Raw genomic sequence first — 12,365 nt, 5'->3', positions numbered from 1 at the left:
TCCCACCCCACCCCCTTTCTGCATCTCTCACTGTATAGGTGTATATTCATATATAAATATGCATCTTATTGTACCTTGGTCTTTTGATCTTTTATGCGATACTGACACTTCTGTGTTATTCCAAATATTTAGTATTATTTTACAGTTTGCTAAATCCCAAAATGGTCTGATTAGCTCTGCTCTACAGATGTGACTTTTTTATGCTATCCTTCTTTTTACCACAATAAATTCTACATTCTCATAATATAAAATGAGACAGAATACATACCGTCAGGTGTTTTATCTCTACTGAATCACTGCCTTTTTGACTATCTCAGGAGCAGTGTTAACACTTATTTTACTAACACACTGTGATCTCTATTAGCCGTAAGCAGCAAAGTTGCCCTTCATGGTAACTTCTTCCAGGCAAAGTACCTAAATTCCATTTTTTATTTTTTTATTTTATTTTATTTTTTTTTTATGGCTTATGATTCTGATTCCCACTGACTTCCAGCATCTCTTTCCTCAGTGTGTTGCTAAGGTTTAAAGCTGTTTTGTATTCCTCTGTCTGAATTGCTGTGTCATGTGTGACTAATAGTTTCACATTTCACAAACCTGGCCTGGCAGTCTTCCATCAACTGTTTAGTATCAGTCTGGACTCATGAATCATGCCATACAGGCTGAGAGAAATTCCTAAAGAGAATAATATGAGATTTCATTTGCGAAAAATATAGTGTGATGTTGACTGTTGGATGTTTACTACAATGAAAAATAGTAAAATTATGAAGGAAATATCACTTTATCAATATTTATCTACAATATATACATATTTTAGAGAAACTGCCTTTTGGAAAAAGGAAAGTGTTAGGGTGGAGAGGAGCTGTCATTTAAGTCTATGTCGGTTTAAAAAGCATCATCCTGTAGTCCTGGGTTTGTTTCCACTCTGTGCCCTGTTGTATGCTGTGGCAGCTCTGAGCAAGTAATTTATCAAGGTGGTACTCCCAGGTGACCCCTGAGAAGAAGCACTAGGGCATTATGACTTACCTGGTTATCAAATATTAGTACTTGTGTATATTGATGTTGCCCAGTTGTGTCTGTCTGTCCTTGAGCTAGTATTCCAAGATGTGCATTGGTGTAACGTTTTGTTATATTAATTTCTCATGCAGTTTAGTGTTTTAATCTTCTTAGCTCAAGTTACAGTGATTGAGATTATGTCACTCTTTCTATTCCCAAAGTACTTTCTTAAATTGTTATTTTAAATCAATATTTTATTTAGGTTTTGTTATTCAGCATTGTTGTACCATGCAAACATACTACTGCCCTGCAGAGATGTGTTGGTGCTATATCACAGTAACACAAGGATAACATTTCTCTACCCCAAACACAAACAAATGCATCAGGAGACCCCTTTTTAAGATACTCATCTTCCTAGTCAGTATTCCCCACAACCATTCCAAAGGGGTGTATATCACATTATCGAACGTGCAAAATCTCGAACGGCAAAACATCGAACACACAACATCAAAGAGCAGAACATTGAAATGGAGTGGAAATGACTAGGAGGAGTGTAGATGAGTAAAACGTGGTCTATGCAGGGGGGCAAGACCCTCTGCACCCCCCACACCCCTTGCCACTTAAATATGCCACTTCGGAGATTGCGGTTCAGTCCACTACAGTGCGGAAATGGAAGATTTCCATTTCCTACACTGTAGCACAATCTTGGAGTTGGTATATTTAAGTAGCGGGGGGTGTGGGAAGTGCAGGGGGGCTTGCCCTCCTGCCTACACCCTTCATGTTGCATGTTACTGTTGGGAACTTCCACTGGAACTGTTTCGATGTTTTGGTGTTTCGATGATATGCTGATTGAGATTTTGCACTTTCGATTATGTGATATAAACCCTTCCAAATTGATCCCCTAACCTGTGCTCATAACCTTTTCTTAACTATGTCACAACTCCTCTGTCTTTCTGCAAACAGTATAGGCTACTTTACCCATCTCAGCACCCACCCGCAGAAGTGCGCATTCCTCTTCATGATTATGTACAACACCCCTTACTCAACTTATTTACTGCTTCCGGGTCTCTACTTCCCTTTTTCTTACTGTTGATACCTCCAGATACCTCTTGATACCTCTTGATAGCTCCAGATACCTTCAAAGACATGCATCTAGAGCATTTCTCCCCGGGCCTCCACTGAAAATTGGCTTTGTTCCAAGTCGGACTTTCCCGGTTAGCAAAAGATAAATAAAATAAATAATACTGTTCTCAAACCTATAGCCCTAACCACTGATATCTTACTATGTGGCTTGTGCCATTACATTTATCCACCCCCCCTCTAATATATGACTGAACTCTTTATGGCTCACCCTCCCTTCCGCCCAGAACTTCTTAATACCTTCATATGTCCATGTTAGCCTGGCAAAAACTACATTATCCACCTCCTACAATGCTCTTCTAGCCTTCACACTGTATTTATCCATTATTTCTGATTCACAGAAAGCTTCTTCATCTTTTCACCAGTCAAGTTCTCTCACTGCACCATGAAGGTCCACACATGACTCTGCATCTCCTCAGTCATTTACCCTTATCTTATGATGCCTGCATCTGCAATACACCAGTCTTGCCTACACATCACTATACCTCCAACATGTTCCTTACAGATCCAACACTTTTGAGCTTCCCAGATTCCATTATTCTGAACATATATATGGTGATGTGCCACCTCAGTATAATCTTTTGTCTTACCTTTTCTACTTTTATCATCTACATTTTCAACACCATTTTCTTTAGTCATCTCTAATAGTCCTGTTTTGTGGTTCATTTCCAGTTCCTCCTAGCATCTGACATATGGTCCTCTCTTGCCTTACCCAACTATCTGTAAATTACTTCCATTGAATTCCTTCATCTTATGTCCTTCATCCTGTTATTTACCTAGATCCAATGGTCCAGTGCTTTAAACTACTTATTTTTTCCAAGAAGCATCACTCTCCTTACCTTAAGACATAGCCAATAACGTCATCTGTTTATCCTATATTCACTTTAAAATATTGACACTACTATCCCTGTTATCCACAACCTGCCCCTCTTAATCATCCCCCTTTATATTACTGTACTTATATCATGTTGTAGTTCCTTATATCTGAATAACAATTTATCCTACATACCACTGTGAAATAGTGGAGTCATGCTCTTCACTAAGGTCATTACACAACTCTTTAAGTCTTCTAAATCCATGAACAAAACCCTATGTTATTTCCTGCTGTGACAGCGACTTGCACTTGGAATACAAATGGATACACTCAGTATTTCCAGATGCAGACCTCTCTGTATCAAGCACGACTTTCCTTAAGAGCATACAGGGAACACACTCAGCCCGGGGTCTGGATTTCTGTTCTGTATCCCTCCAGGTCCCCAATAAAACTCCTCACTGGTACAGTTGTAGGATTAGCTCCTCAGCCTAGTGTCCAAGCCAAGATCTCCAGCAACCTTTTTGTAAGCTCAGTGCTTTGTGTCCCTGCTCCAGGTAGCTGACACACACACTGTGAGATTTGATTTTTCACACACACACACACACACACACACACACACACACACACACACACACACCTGGGAAAGCACCAATTTACCCGCTGTGTCCCCTTCTGCCCAGGATATAAGGTAGTTATCATCACCTCCAGATGCTCCACAATCAGCTACTCTAAAGCCATTATCAAAGGGTGTCCAATTGTACTGTGTAATATTAATACTAATACATATGGTAGTAGTTGACCAAGACAGCTAGGCCTTCTGGAGTGGCCCACACAGTGTCACCAAATAAATATAAGCACTCTCAAAGGTTAAATACTTTCTACAAGGACCAGCCACAATAAAAGTTTTAAATATTTTTAATAATAAATAATAAAAAAGCATGAAAATGCTGAATATATATTTATAGCAAACCACAGAGTTCAAATCAAAGGAAATTTTGAAAATAAGACTGATGGACAGACTCATACAAATAAAGAAAAACAATCTCTAAACTAAGCTTCACTATATTCCTGACTAAATCTGGGAGAATTACTATTCCCTAATAACTTATTTGAGCAAGGCACAACAAAATACATGAACAGTCTTTCTAGATAGCTTCCCCAAAACAGAATACTCCATATTCAGTGAGTACTCCCTGTAAAATATAATATCTAAGATGGCTTGCCGAATGACCTTATCTGGTCACCTGACTCTAGGTTTTCACAGCATCTCCCTTTGAAGCTGAGACAGGAATTTAGCATAGATGGCTACAATACAAATCTAAATATTTATGGCAGTGCCTGGGGTTTGCCCTCTTTTTACTGAGCTAATGAGCAAAGGCTTCTTCCAGACCCACCGCCTCCAGTCCTATTCAGCACTGTGGTTGCCATTTTAATGGTTTAACAGCTCATTTATATTTCCCTTATTTTCTTAAAGTAAGCAAGCTGGTTAGCCTCTGCTGCCCCAGTATGATCTATTAAAACATATACATTAAATTCAGTTCCAATAATACATGTACATTTCTTTTCATTCCAGAAGGGTACACTGTTGATACATTTTAACACAAGCAAACCTCACAAATATATTTTCAGCACAAGCATCTGTACAAATCAGTTTGATATATAAATGACATATAATTATTTCAAAAATTCCAGCTAGCTGTGCTGGCACAAGTCATACATCTACTGCCCTACCTCTTCTGGCATGACTGGCAGTACCTCCTATCATCACACATGCCATTTCCTTTCTTACTTATGACTGCTGATACTGCTACAATTCATCTTCTGTGTCGAATACCCACTGTAACTTCATTGACATTGGACCCTGCCCTCCCAACTATCAGCTGTATTATATTCCTATAAACACTGTATAAGATATCCCCAGATCTGTCACGCCCATTTCATACAACTGCTTGTCTAAGCAAACTTTCTTTCACTCTGCTTGCCCTTGCCATGCTGATTTCTAACATTTTTTCCAGTTTCTTCACTACCCATTCAGTTTCCATGGCATAGAAAGCAGAAACTGTTAAATATAGAACACCGAGGCGCTAGAATAAATTATTCCTGTTTTTTATTACCTGGTCTCCATTTATTTTACAAAGTAATAAGGAAAACATTTGGATTCCAGTTGTGGTTTGAGAAATTTGAGGAGGTGAAGGTTGTATTGTGTTGTGTGTTAAATATAGAAGTTTGCATAATTTTCACTGCTGTAAGCCATGAACTACTGTAAAAACTTAGCTCCTTCTCCTGTAAGTGTCTCTGTTTCAACCTTTCACAAATGCTATTCAAATTTTTATCATCAGTTTCCCAACTATTGAATTCAAATCCCAAAAATTCACCCTTTTTTCTACATCTTGCCCTCTTCTGCTCAGCCAGTTCATTATATGCTGTACTTATATGACTGTAAGTGTTTCTTTCTGGATCACCTGAAGCCCTGATAGCAACAAAAAGTCCCTAACCGCATCCACATCCTCAGTTGTCTCACCATGTCTTTCTGTTGGTATGATTTTTGGAGTAACTAATCTGTCAGAATACTGCATGAAGTTGACCTACAGTCTACCCGTTTTCATCTCCTCACATTCTTCCGGGCATGGTCTTCTGATCAGAGAGCTGAAACAATTACAAATTGGAGTAGTGACAGAATACAGTCATGCCTTATATCCCTCTGCATTTTTAAGACTTTCATCAGAGTCTGACTAATCTTGTTCCTCATCCTTGGTCATTTATTTAGTGGTTCTCGGTCATTTCACTTGACAACTCATTATAGCATTTTTTATTCTCTGTCCTATTGACCTACTCCCCCCCCAAATATCATTTTTTTTTCTGTACATGTACTATATGCTGCTGTGCTTCCTAATACTTCATGGATCAACCTGTGCCCACTCCATGCTTTCTGTAACCTGTGTAATCCTCACACATCATTTTTCCTAACTAAAATTCCAGTCTGATTGCCAGAAGCTTGACAATAAAGTTGGTGCAGTAGGTTAAAAAATGTATACATGTGTAATCCATCCCACAGAAATTTGGCAGTAGCACCTTAATAATCTCATCTGTCCTTTTTTTAGTCTTTCTTCTTCTTCTATCCAGTTACACAATTTGGCAAGAACTAGAACTATCTCTTATATTTACATTTTCAACATTTTTCCGGGAATCCCATTTGGACTGGCAACTTTCTCTATTTTAGAGACTTAATTCCCCTTCTCACCTCATGCAAGCGGATAATGGCTCCAGGCACTTCCATTCTTAACCTGCATTCACTGGCATCCCCCATCTCCCTGCTAAAATGAACCATTTTCCCCTTATTGTTCTTTGAATTAACTCCTGTAGTTTGAATATGTTAGGTGTTAATTCAAGGACTGAAATTACACTTCATGAAATAAAGTAGTATAACATGTGACTGTGGGGGAATATATATATAACTGCTAATACCAAGAGCTGCAAAGCTGTGCAGAACTAATAAAGCAGCATGTTTTAAGTTATTACCTGCATAAGTTTCTTACCTCAAGGAACTGCCTACTCTTAACTGTTCTGCTCCACTGTCTTGAGCCACACATTGCTAACTGATTGTTTCTACTGTGGTCTGGCAAGCTGCCTCAAGGTTTCTGCCCACTCCATTCATCCTCACTTCACTCAGACTCTGTCCGCTTCCCTACCCTGCCCCCATTCCTACCCACCCCCATATCAGTTACCTTTGTAACTACCCATCTTAACCCCACCCTCCATGATCCCCAACTTCCTGTACTCCCCAGCCAATCACATCCTGCCCCTCTTAAAATAACCACTCCCACTTCTCTACTAACTGCACCTAACTCCTCCCACCCTTACTCACTACTCTCATAACTCCTCCTCTAACTTACTATTATCATACACCTTCCTACTAACATGCACTTCCTTTCATATTCTCCTCACCCTCCAGTATGTTCCTCCCTCTCTTCTTATCCTTTCTTCTTCTTTCCCTAAATAACCTCACTTCCTACTCCCCTCTACTTCCACCTCCTCTCATAGTACAATTGACACCAACGGCCACTACACCTCTCACTTTTCACCCTCACTCCTCCTGTACTGATTTAAATCTCCCCAAAATTAAACTCTCACCCTACCCCTATACATCACTTCTTTTCCTCTCCAAAAACATCCTTCAACTCCGGGGTGACATTCGCCAAAATCCTGGCCCACACTAGTCCTACTAATACCTCACAAATACTTCACCAGGTACCTAAATCTAGTCTCAAACATCCTGCCTTCTATTCAATCAACATCCATAGCATTTTTAACAAGATAACTGAATTACACACCTGGATAGCTCAATACTCCTCCAACATAGTCTCTTTGAAACATGGCTCAAACAACATAATGTAGACAAAGAATTTCTCCACTCCGGTTGCATCCTTCTTCGCCTGGACAGTACACACAAAAAAAGTGGAGGCGTTCTTATTATGTACTCTCACCTCCTATCCATATATCCCCCAATTAACCCTCCCCCATCATTTCATCCAGCTGACATTATTATGGCCAACTGCAAACTCAACAATTATAAAACTTTAACCATAGAAGCCATCTATGTACCCACTGGAGAGAACATACCCTTATTAGAACAAATCCTACAGTGGTTGTATGACAGTATACATAATGAAACAATAACATTAGGTGATATTAACGTCAGCTGGCTCACCCTCATCTCTAACTCTCCCACCACCAGCATAAACCTATACTGATACACCCAACATATCTCTTCACCCACTTTCCTTCATAAACCTACAAAGACCTGCTCTATCTTGAATTGGATACTAGTCTCTAAGCCTGACCTCTATCACCACCCTGAATCCCTACTAGACTCAATCAGTGATCACTCCCCTATACTTGTCCAAAGATTCTACCCCACATCTCTAGACCTCATAAATTTAAAGAGTGCCGAATGCTAACTAACTTCAACCCAGACACATTCAGTAATTCTCTTTCTGCTATTGACTGGTCTTTCCTCTCTTCCCTACCTCTAGATGAAGCTGTCCTTCAATTCTACTCCATCTTTCAAAAAATATCTTGAACTCCCTTGCCCCTCTCAGAACTGTCAGAGTCAAATCATGGTCTTCATCTTCTCTCTCCCACTCTACTCGGTCTCTAATCCATAACAGAGATTGTGCCTGGAAACTCTGGACTAAGACCACATCTCCCATACACTGCCAACAATACAGGGAACTTTGAAATTTAACTAAAAACACATAAACTCTGACAAAAAGAACTATTACCTCTCACCCCAAGATACTGAATCCAGAAACCCTAATAAATATTGGAATACTGTCAACAAAATTCTCCACCCAGGTAATCCTTCAACTTCCAACCCTTGAAACAATAAAACACTCCTAGAAACTGCTTCAATTTTCAATTCCTACTTCACAAATTCCATCAGCAAACATATGCAAACTGTCCACTCAACCAGCCCCACAAACCCACCACCTGCTAACTGCAAAACAGTTCTTTCTCACTAAAACCCATTCCAACCAGCTACATCAAAAAACTTCTTATTAAACTTAAACCACGTTCACCTGCAGCTGACAACATGCCTCCTCTCTTCCTAAAAGCTGCTGCTGACTCCATAGCATATCCTGTTTCCATCCTCATAAACCACTCAATTAGTGAATCCACAGTTCCTGCCCTCTGGAAAAAGTTCAACACTATACCAATCCACAAAGGTGGAAATTCTATTGAGGTCTCTAATTATCAACCTATTGCCATACTCTCTCCCCTCTCCAAAATTTTTGAGCACTGTGTTTATAAACAAATCTCAGCTTACCTTACTTGTGAAAACCTAATTACCCCTACTCAACATGGCTTCTGCCCTCACCACTTATTTCCTTTACTAACTCCATCTCCCTAGCTAGAGACAATGACAAACTAGTGTCCTCCATCTTTTTAGATCTCTCCAAAGCCTTTGACACTGTCTCTCACCCCATCTTCCTCTCCAAACACTCTCTACTCATCCTTTCCTCAGCAACTATCTCCTGATTTAATAGCTACCTCACAAACATGCTGCAATCTGTAAAATGGCTGTCTGTTCTTTCACCTTTTCTCCCCATCAAAATGGGCATCCCTCAATGCTTTATTTTACACCATCTCCTTTTTACCATTTTTACTAACCAACTTCACACATCCTGTCCTCAGTCTCCCCTCATACAGTACACAGATGACTCCACCATCATTTCTATCACTGACAATCCCACTGACCTACTAACCCTGACACAAACATCTTTCAACCTCACTGAAACATGGCTTACTAACAACCAACACATACTAAACCCTAAAAAGATCAAAACTTCTTTTCATCCTCCCCAAATCCCTTTACCATCTTAAATCCTCATTCACCATCTCTTCCCTCAACAACACTATGATCATAGCTGAATCACACACTAACCTGCTTGGAGTAATTGTGGACAATCAACTAAAATCTGACCTTCATGTACTTAACTGCATCAAGGAAACACACCAAAAGCTTGGTTTACTCTATAGAAACAAAAGGTTTCTCACACCCAACTCCATGATTTCATGAGCACAAGCTTATCTTCCACCCAACCTCTTTTACAGCTCTCAAATTATAACCAACTTACAGTCCTCACTACTTTCCAAACTTGAAACAACCTACAACAAAGTTGCTAGATTTGCAGCTAATCTGCCCTCAAGATCACACCACTGTCTCACTCTGCAGACACTCAACTGGTTAGAGTTTCCTAACCAACTCTTATTTACCCAACTTCTCATTATACATACTATTTTGAATAAGCCCACCTCTTGCCCTAGCATTTACTCACTTGTTCATAGGTCCATAGGTAGGTACTAGGCTATCGGCCCAAGGGCCTAAGTAAGCCTAGCCAAGAAAGTTCCCTGCCTTACTCCAACCCAAGAAAGTTAATTTCCTGTGTCCCTGTCAAGCAGAGCCACAGAAGTGATCCTCGGGGTGTATTTCCTATTTCCCATCCACTCATCAAGATTTTTCTTGAAGAGTGTTAATGAGGAACTTTGCTTGACATAGATGGGTAGCCTGTTCCAGAGTATGGGAAGTCTCTGGGATAGGAATCTATACCTCCAGCAAGTCCTGTTAATTGTGGTGACATGGTTTAGATCCCTAGGGTGTGTAGCTCGGAGGGATTGGGATTTCTTTAGGTGTAGCATGTCCAACAGCTCTGGGTCTGACATAGCTTTATATGTTAAGCAGAGATCACCTCAGAGTGGGCGATATGCTACAGAGTAAAGTTGGAGTTTTTTGAGACGATCAGTGTAGGGCATCTGTTTGAAACCAGTAATTCTCTTTGTGAGGTACGTCTGTGGCCTTTCCAGCTGCTGCAGATGTCTTTTAAGATACATTCCAAAAGGACTGTTGTACTGTACAATGAGTCTAATAAGTGTCGAGTAGAGGGAAACAATGACCTCTTTTTTCCTGGATGAGAACACTTTTGTGATGAGGTGTGCCATGTAGAAGGATTTCCTGACTACTGTGGCAATGTGATTATCAAAGGAGAGACTACTGTCCACCTGGGTCCCAAGGTCTCTTATCACACATTCGGTGTTAAGAAGACTTCTGCCTATGTGGTAGTTCATGGGTACAGAGATTTTACCAAAGGGGATAACAATGCACTTTTTGGCATTGAGCTTGAGGCCATGGCTCTGACACCAGGCATCTGTCTCAGTGAGGCTCCTCTGTAGGATGTCCACATCATTTGGGGACTTGACTATAGCTCTTAGTTTGCAGTCATCTGCGAACTTCGTTAACGAGAGGCCTTCTGTACTAGCCTGTACTTCAGAGAAGTAGATACCAAACAGGAGAGGTCCCAGGACTGAACCCTGTGCTACTCCACTTGTCACTGGTTTGAAGTCAGATTTGGAGTCTGCAACTTTTACAGTGTGGGTTCTGTCAGTAAGTCAGTTGGCAACCCATCTTGTGACATAGGGATTTATACCTAGTTTAGTGAGTTTAGCTATAATTCCAGAATGGAGGATGGTGTTGAAAGCCTTGGCGAGGTCAAGATAGGCTGTGTGAACCACCTTACCCTCGTCTACAGCTTTGGTGACTGCCTCAAAGAAGTTGGCCAGGTTCAGGAGGCAAGATCTGCCTTTCACAAACCCGAACTGGGTGGGGTCCAGAGTTTGGATGTTACCAATGTCTTTGTTTATGAATTCCACGATGATATGTTCTACGGCCTTGCAGACCAGGCTCGTCAGGCTAATAGGGTGATAGTTCCCAGGATCAGTGGTGGCTCTTCCTTTGTGGAGTGGGATAACTGTTGCTGTGCACCATTCAGTGGGAGCAAAGCCTAATGTGAGGCTATGACTGAACATGGTGCTTAGGTGGGGAGCCAGTTCGTTCTGAAGTTCGTGTAAAACGCAGCCTGGGATGTTGTCCAGTCCCATGGATGCTGTGTTTTTGGCTTTAGAGAGTGCTGCTTTTACCTGTGAAGTTGTGATTACAGGGACTCTGCATTCTTCCTGTATAGATATGGGCCCTTTAGGGGGTGAGAGGGGAGTAAAGTTAGCACTTAACCTATCTGCAAGGATGTTGGCAATATCAGTTGGTTCTGTACTTTTTGTGCCATTGTGCTGTAACTCAGAGCAGATCTGGGTGTTGCCATTGAGATTCTTAACATAGCTATAGAATGCTTTGTTGTTGTCCTTAGAATCAGTAGCAATCTTGTTTTCATAGCTAGCTTTGGAGGATCTTATAAGAGATCTCAGCTTCTTGCTGAGGCTGACCAGGGAGCTCCTCCACTCATGGGATTTTACTCTCTTTTGCAACAATTTCTTCCTTCTGTTGTAGTGTTTGTTTATGGCAGGGGACCACCAGATTGGCTTCCTTTTTTTGGAGGATAGCATCTTGGTTCTGTTTGGGATAGCAAGATCCATGCACTCGTGTAAGTGCTTATACGGTGCATTTGTGTAGGATTCAGCAGTCATAACTGTATTGTCCATCTGCATGGGCATCATGAAGTTCACCACTTCTGTCTTAAGAAGCATGAAATTGGCTTTGGAGAAATTTTTTACCATGGTTTCCTTAATGGAGAGTGGGGGCGGGATGTGGATATCTAGGGTGATTAGCTTATGGTCGGATCTGACCAACGAGGAGTTGACTTCAGGTGTGGAACACCAGTCACTCATATTGGTAATGACTAGGTCTAGGATATTGTTGCCCCTGGTGGGGGTGTGGATAAGTTGATCCAAGGCATTGGAGTTTATGAATTCCAGAATGCGCTGAGCAAAGGAGTTGGTACATGAGTAGTTTTCCCAGTTAATAGTGGGGTAGTTGAAATTGCCCAATATTAGGGTGTTTGGTTGAATCCTAATTTTTTCCAGTATATCAAGAAAAGAGGAGTGGGAATCCTGGGGCATGGTGGGGGAT

This window comes from Protopterus annectens, chromosome 6.part0 (assembly GCF_019279795.1).
Source record: "Protopterus annectens isolate FY-2018-M chromosome 6.part0, PAN1.0, whole genome shotgun sequence".
NCBI classification, from domain to species: domain Eukaryota; kingdom Metazoa; phylum Chordata; order Ceratodontiformes; family Protopteridae; genus Protopterus; species Protopterus annectens.
This window is presented reverse-complemented; position numbering follows the sequence as displayed.